We start from the raw sequence: 8,075 nt of genomic DNA, 5'->3' as shown, positions 1-8,075 counted from the left end.
CTACAACTTGTTATCTCAGGACTTGTACACTCAATGTTTTAGGGCCCTGGGGAGAGAATGCTGCGCTGTTGTGTGGACCTCCCTTGTAGATGTGACGTTAAGGCTTGGCTGTACTTTCAGGTGGACATATTGTACTGCACTTTAGAACATTGGGTCTGCTGTAGAGATTTACTAGAACGTTCCTCAGAACCTGAGGGACTTCATTTACAAAGGTACATTGGAGACATTGGAGTCGTTCTCCCTGGACCAGAGAAGGTTCTGAAAAAATTTGATAGTGATGCATATGATCATTCTGGCAATTAATATAAAAGAGGTTTCCCCAGTGACAGAGGAGTTGAGAACCAGAAGGCATAGATTTAAGGTGATTAGTGAGAAAGAAACAATCAGAGGAAGGTTGATTTTACACAGAGAGGAATAGTTCAGATCTGAAGGGCTGTATCTCTCTGGGACAATATGGAGGCACATTTAATTGTGCCTTTCAAAATGGGATTAAATCAACACTCAAAGGGAAACAATTTAAGGGATACAGGGAAAAGGCAGGAGTTTGAAAAGTGTTCGCTTGAGGTTAAATCTTAAGACTGTTCAGCCACTCAAACTTGTTCTGCTGTTCAATAGGATCATGGCTGATCCAACATTCCTCACATCCACTTTCCTGCCCTTTCCCCGACTGATCAAGAATCTGTCTACAAAAAGCGAAAGGACTGCGGATACTGTAATTCAGAGACGAAAGCAGAAGTTGCTGGAAAAGCTCAGCAGGTCTGGCAGCATCCATGGAGAGAAATCAGAATAACATTTCAGGTCGAGTGACCCTTCCTCAGAAACCAAGGGCTCAGAACTCAGCCCAAGATGTTAACTCGGATTTCTGTCCACAGATGCTGCCAGACCTGCTGGGCTTTTCCAGCATGAAACTGTCTATCTCAGCCTTAAATATACATAAGGCCCCCACAGCTCTCTGTGTCAAGGGGTTTGAAAGACTCCCGATCCTCTGAGGGAAGAAATTCCTCCTCATTACATTCTTAAACTGGATTCCCTTTAATCTGAGACTGCATCCTCTGGTCCCAGACTCTCCCATGAGGGGAAACATCCTCTCAGCATTTACCCTGTCAAGCCCCTTAAAGTTTCAAAAGGAAAGACTGAGTGGTTTCTTTCTGCACTCTGCCAGTTTATCTAAACAGCCCCTCCTGTCTACAGGAGAATTTGGGCTCAAACTCCCTGGAGTGGGATCTGAAGCCACAAACCCTCTAAGTCAGAGAGATGAGTATACTAAGCCCTAGTTATGAGCCACAAAACCAGTCACAATGTCAGGAAAATCACCTCACAAATCGTCCTCCTCTTTAACTCCAACTGAGTGAACATTTCGGAACACCTGCCAAACGTGAAGGAGCAGTGTCTGATTCAAAAGTGATTCATATGTAAGATAACAGTACACAGCCCACTCCACCAGCCCCACAGTGCTAGTCTCTGGTGCAAGTAGCTTGAAAGAAACCTATCTGAGGCTTGATTTAACATAGACAATTTGTTTTGGGTTCAGAGCTGTTTTGTATAACTGTGCCAAATTAAAATCTCCACTGCCTCTGAACAGAGTAGGGATATGAGAAATGCCTACAGAAGGTGTAGTGTGATTCAGACATGTGAGGGAAAGGAAGGGAATAAAACAGACAGCTGGTACCCATTCCCGCAGCCCCAGGGCAACAAAAATAAGTGCTGGAAAAGCTCAGCAGGTCAGGAAGCATCTATAGAGGGCAACAGAACTTTATTTTTGTTCACATATGGGCTGTGGGCATTGTTGGCTGACCACATTTCTTGCCCATCCCTATTTGCCCTTGAGAAGGTGGTGGTGAGCTGCCTTCTTGAACCGTTGCAGTCCTCCTGCTGTAGGTTGACAAACAAGGTCCTTAGGGAGGGAGTTCCAGGATTTTGACCCAGTGAATTAACAAGTCAGGACTGTGATCGAATACTCACCAAGTCAGGATGGTATATGGCCTAGAGGGGAACTTGCAAGTATCTTCTGCCTTTGTCCGTCTAGATGGAAGTGGTTGTGAGTTTGGAAGGTGCTGTCTGAGGATCTTTAGTGAATTTCTGCAGCGCATCTTATAGATAATACACACTGCTGCTACTGAGTGTTGGTCTTGGATTGATCGCTTGATTGATTGATTTATTGTCATGTGTACCGAAATACAGTGAAAAGCTTTGTTTACAAGCGGTAAAGGTAGATCAGAGTAAGCAACGGATGTACAGAAGAAAAAGACTTAGACAGACGCATGCAGGTTACATTGCACAGGGGGTGTGCTAGGCAAGATCAACGTTAGCAAGATCAATTATTCTTTGACACAAGAGAGTCCACTCATCAGTCTGATAACGGCCGGGAAGAAGCTGTTCCTGAACCTGTGGTGCGTGTGTTCAGGATTCTGTATCTTCTGCCTGACAGAAGAGGTTGTAGGAGATCATTACCAGGGTGCGATGGGTCTTTGATTTTGTTGGCAGCGTCTCTGCAGCAGCGAGCCGTGTAAACGGAGCCCATGGATGGGAGGTTGGCTTCTGTGATGGTCTGGGCTGTGCACACCACCTTCTGTAGTTTCTTACGGTCCTGGGCAGAGCAGTTGCCGTACCAGGCCGTTATGCATCGGTACAGTATGCTTTCAATGGTGCATCTGTAGAAGTTGGTGAGGTGACCTTATGGACATGTTAAATTTCCTAAGCCGCCTGAAGAAGAAGGGGCGTTGTTGTGCCTTCTTGACTGTCGCATCTACGTGGGAAGTCCTGGACAGGTTTCCGGTTATCGTCACTCTGAGGTACTTGAGTTAGTAGACGCCTGTGGATGTGGTGCCAATCAACTTGCTGCTTTGTCCTGGATGGTGTCAAGCTCCTTGAGTGTTGTTGGAGCTGCACCCATCCAGGCAAGTGGGGAGTATTCCATCACACTCCTGACTAGTGCCTTGTAGACAATTGACAGGTTCTGGGGAGTCAGGAGGTGAGTTACCAGCTGTAGTATACCTAAACTCTGACCTGCTCTTGTAGTCACTGTATTTATGTGGCAGGTCAAGTTGAGTCTCTGATCAATGATAACTCCCACAGGATGTTGATAGGAGGAGGATTCAGTGATGGTAACACCACTGAATGTCAAAGTGGGGTGATTAGATTGTCTCTTATTGCGGATGATCATTGCCTGGCATTTGTGTGGTGCAAATGTAACTTGTCATGCTGTCAGCCCAAGCCTGGATATTATCCTGCTCTTGCTGCATTTGGATATGGACTGCTTCAGTATCTGAGAAGTCGTTAACAACCTACCCCACCCCTGATGTATCTGACACACTCTGTTCCATTGCCAGTTTACAATGTGCTGTTCCTGAAATAAGTGGTGCCAATCAAGTGGGCTGCTTTGTCCTAGATGGTGTTAAGTTTCCTGAGTGTTGTTGGGGCTGTACCCATCCAGGCAAGGGAGGAGTATTCCATCACACTCCTGACTTGTGCCTCATAGATGGTGGATGGGTTTTGGGGAGTAAGGGGGTTCCTGAAAAAAAACTCAACTGATATCCCCCCAAAACCAGCATCTCTTGAGTCCACACCATCTTTAAAAGCTGCTATACACCAACCAACCTTAAATATTTCCTAAACCAATGGGAGTCCTGCAGACGAAACTGAGAGTAAGCTTGAATTGATACATAAACGTAGCAGTACTTACTCTGGTTAATTACTTTTTAAACATGCAATAAAGTCTGCTTTGTCTAAAATCAGTCCATATACCCACTGAGGATGTAGGAGACAGCAAACACACCTTTTAACAAAGATGCAAGGAGCAGATACCCTGCCACAAAGCAATAATCAAACGGAAGGACTTCATAGAATCCCTACAGTATGGAAGCAGCCCATTCAGCCCATCAAGTCCACACCAATCCTCCAAAGAGCATCCCACCCAGACTCAAACCCTACTCTCTCCCTGTAGCCTTGCATTTCCCATGGTTAATCCACCCAGCCTGCTCACTACGGACAATTTAGCATGGCCAATCCACAGACTGTGGGAGGAAACCAGAGCACCCAGAGGAAACCCATGCAGACACACGGTGAATGTGCAAACTTCACACAGATAGTTGCCCGAGGGTGGAATTGAACCCAGGTCCCTGGTGCTGTGAGGCAGCAGTGCTAACTGCTGAACCACCAAATTATGAACAGAGAGGGCAGACCTGCAATGGTTTCACAGTATTTATATAAAACACGGAATGAAAGCAAGGTAACAGCTCCCTTATGCCCATTCACCTTTCTAATGTACAATTTCAAATTTATATTGGATTGTGTGGTACTTTGTGTTAAGTGGGTACAAGGGAGCTGTGGGACTCAGCAGTTCTAATGGATGTTTATGAGTCCAGAGTTATCCAAATGATACTCAATTTGCCAGCAATAACAACGATGACACAATTTGATCAAGTCATAAATTCGTGAAGGGAGCACCAGTGAAAGATGGTATCTCGCCATATTTCAGTCAGCAATCACAGGTTAGAAAGAAATAAAGACTTCCATTGGTGTAGCACCTTTCATGATCTCTGTGCTTTGTTGCATACTTGGGATCAAACTTCCTTTGTTGTCCCCAAACCAATCCTGCTGGAATCCATGGAACCTTAACAGAATTTGTTATGTGTGAATAAAACAAAGAACTGTGTGTGCTGAAGATCTGAAACATGCCCAGAAATTCCTGGAGAAACTCACCAGACCTGGCAGCATTTGCAGAGAGAGAAACAGTTACCATTTTGAATATGATAGACCTTTTCTTCGAGGTTTTGCAGAAGAGTCATTGGTTAATGTTAGCTTTGTTTCTCCAGAAATTCTCTGCTTTTATTACTGGGGAGAACTTTGATCTTCATTGAGCATCACAGCAAAGAGACAGCATAGCATTCTCTCAGTATAACACCAAAGTGTCATAGAATCCCTACAGTGTGGAAACAGGCCCTTCAGCCCAACAAGTCCACACCAACCCCTCTGAAGAGCATCCCACCCAGACCCACTTCCCTACCCCTGCATCGCCCTTGTCTAACCCATCTAAGCCTGCCCATCCCTGAACACTATGGGCAATTTAGCATTGCCAATCCACCTAGCCTGCACATCTTTGGACTGTGGCAGGAAACCGGAGCACCCGGAGGAAACCCACGCAAACACAGGGAGAATTTGCAAACTCCACACAGTCAGTCACCCAACAGTAGAATTGAACCCGGGTTCCCAGTGCTGTGAGGCAGCAGTGCTAACCACTCAGCCACTGTGCCGCCCATGTGGGAAGGTAAGGGTAAGGTAATAAGGTAAGGAAGAAAGGACTGTTGTGGTGACATAAGGCAAAGAGGATGTTCATGTGAAGCATTAACACTGAGATAGACGAGTTGTTCTATAAAAGCCTGTTTCAATACTGCAAATGCTAAGATGACAACAGGCCACTGGGTATGACGAGAGATCTCGAACCCATTACCGTCTGATTCTTCAGGATGTGTGCTACCCACTGACCCACTGACACCAAACTGCCACCTTTATTAACCGCAGTTCCTGCAGCAAAGTATGAACTTTGAAATCTCTTGGACTGTGAGCATGAAAGACACAATGTCATCATTTACTCTAAGCAACCACGAAACTCGCTATAAGCAGTTCAAGCCGAGAAGTGGGAGGAAAATGGAATGTTTTCTCATCTGTTCACTCCCTCCATCCAGAGTAGGACTGGAAAAGGTCCTGCAGATGCCCAACAGAGCTCACCCAGTGTGTAATTGCTCACACGGAACAATTTGTTGCTCTACTGCCATGTCTAATGAGAACACTAATGATGATTAATGTTCTCCTTGGGATATTATGACGTCTATGACTCTGTAGAGGAAAAGACTCATCAGTCAAACTCTTAACTTGAAAAGCAAATGCCTTGGGAGCTTTCTCAATCCAGAATTGACATTTCTATTCCATTGATCTCTTTATTTGCCTATTTGGTCTGACAGAGTTTCATTATTGAAAGTTTAGATGGCTGTACTGTTATATATCTTTATGTTATATTTTCTTCCTCCCTGCCCAGCCCCCACTCCTTTCATTCTTACCATCTCTCCCCTCTCCCTCCTTCCCCAACAGTGGCTGACTCTCCACCAGCAACCCAGCTCTGCCGCAGCTCATCTGCTACTGAAACCCTCATCCATGCTTTATTACAATTTCAATGAAACTAGAAAGATGATATGACAAGATAAAGCAAACATGCGAGTCAACTTCTTTTACAAATTCTTTCATAGGATGTGGGCTTCGCTGGCTGAAACAGCATTTATTACTCTTCCTTAGTTACCTGGAGAACATAAAATATAAGAACTAGGAGCAAGAATGGGCCATTCAGCCCCTTGAGTCTGCTCCACCATTCAGTGTGATATTGGCTGGTCTCATCTTGGCCTCAACTCCACTTATCTGCCTGCTCCCCATAACCCTTTAACCCATTCCAGATTAAAAATCTGTCTATTTCCTCCTTAAAGTTATTCAGTATCTCAGTGTCCACCACACTCTGGGAGATTGAATTCCACAGATTCATGATCCTTTGCGAGAAGCAATTTCTCCTTGTCTCTGTTTTAAATCTGTCATCTTTGATTCGAAAATTATTACTTCTCATTCTAGACTGCCCCACAAAAGGTAACCTCTCTATATCTACTGTGTCAATCCCCTTCAACATCTTGTATGCCTCAGTTAGATCTCTTCTAAACTCCAGAGAGTGTAGGCCTAAACTGTTCTTTCTCTCTTCCTGAGCTAACCTTTCGATCCACTTGTGTAGGATTATGTTCGGCATGGACTGGTAGGACTGAAGGGTTTGTTTCCGTGCTGTATGTCTCTATGTACTGTAGATTGACCCACAAAGTCCTTAGGCAGGGGAGTACAGGGTTTTGATCCAGCAATAGTGAAGGAACAGTGACACATTTCCAAGCCAGGATGGTAAGTGCCGCGGTGGGGAACTTGAAGGTGGTTGTGTTCCCACGTAACTGCTGCCCTTGTCCTTCTAGATGGTAGAGTTCAAGGGGTTAATGTGAGATAATGCTCTTTGGTAGAAAAAATTCAAAAGGCAGACTATTATAAACACTGCGAGAAACTCCAGAGAAGTGCAGCGCAGTGGGATCTGGATGTTCTTGAGCATGAAATACAAAAAGGTTAGCATCCAGATGCCACAAGTAATGAAAATGGCAAATGGAATTATGGCTTTTTTTGCGTGGTCTTGCAATTTAAAAATAGGGAAGCCTTGCTCTACAGTATGTTAGTGAGGCCTCAACTGTAGTACTGTGTACAGTTTTGATCTCTGGATTTAGGGAAGGACATGTTGGCATTGGAGGTAGTTCGAAAAAGATTCCCCCACCTGATTCCTGGGATGATTAACTTTCAGGTTCGGGAAAGACTGAAAGGAGTTTTGATAGAGAGTTTCAGTATGATGGGTGAGCTGGATAGAGTGCAATAGAGAGAAACTGGCCCCACTCAAAAAAGAAAAATGAATGAGAGGGCATAGATTTAAACTGATCAGTAAAAGAAGCAAGAGTGACGTGAGAAAAGACTTTTCGCTCAGCAAGTAGTTAGAGCTGCCTGGAGTGTACTGCCTGGAAATAAGGTGGAGGCAGGTCCAAAGGAGGAATTCAAGAGGGGCCTTCAATAATTATTTGGATAGAAATGGTGCGCAAGGACATTGCAAAAAAAGCAGGAAATTAGCACGAGGTATTGAAGCTCATTTGAAGAGTTGGTGCAGGAATAGTGGTCTGAATGGTCTCCTTCTGCAATGTAACATTTCTGTGAATCTGTGATTATTAAGATTACCTAAACAGGTTTGACCTTTATTCATCTGAATCTAGAAGAATGAGGAGTGATCTTATCATAACATACAGGACTCTTAAGGGCCTTGATAGGGTGGATGTTGTGAAGATCTTTCCACTAGTGAGGGGAAGCTCAAACTAGGGGACATAGTTACAGAATAAGACTGAGATAGGAAAGAAGTTCCTCTCCTAGAGGGTAGTGAATACCTGGAATTCTCTACCACAGAGAATTGTGGAGGCTACATCACTGAAAGCGTTTAAGGAGGAGGTGGATAGATTTTTAAAATATTG

General features: G+C 44.5%; 1 pseudogene; it reads right to left on the bottom strand.

Moving 5' to 3' along the window:
• LOC109918791 overlaps nucleotides 1-5,774 on the bottom strand; it is a 12,285-nt pseudogene extending 6,511 nt beyond the window's left edge.
• Between the last annotated feature and the right edge of the window lie 2,301 nt (nucleotides 5,775-8,075).

This window comes from Rhincodon typus, chromosome 7 (assembly GCF_021869965.1).
Source record: "Rhincodon typus isolate 14 chromosome 7, sRhiTyp1.1, whole genome shotgun sequence".
In the NCBI taxonomy this organism is placed as follows: Eukaryota; Metazoa; Chordata; class Chondrichthyes; order Orectolobiformes; family Rhincodontidae; genus Rhincodon; species Rhincodon typus.
This window is presented reverse-complemented; position numbering and strand designations above follow the sequence as displayed.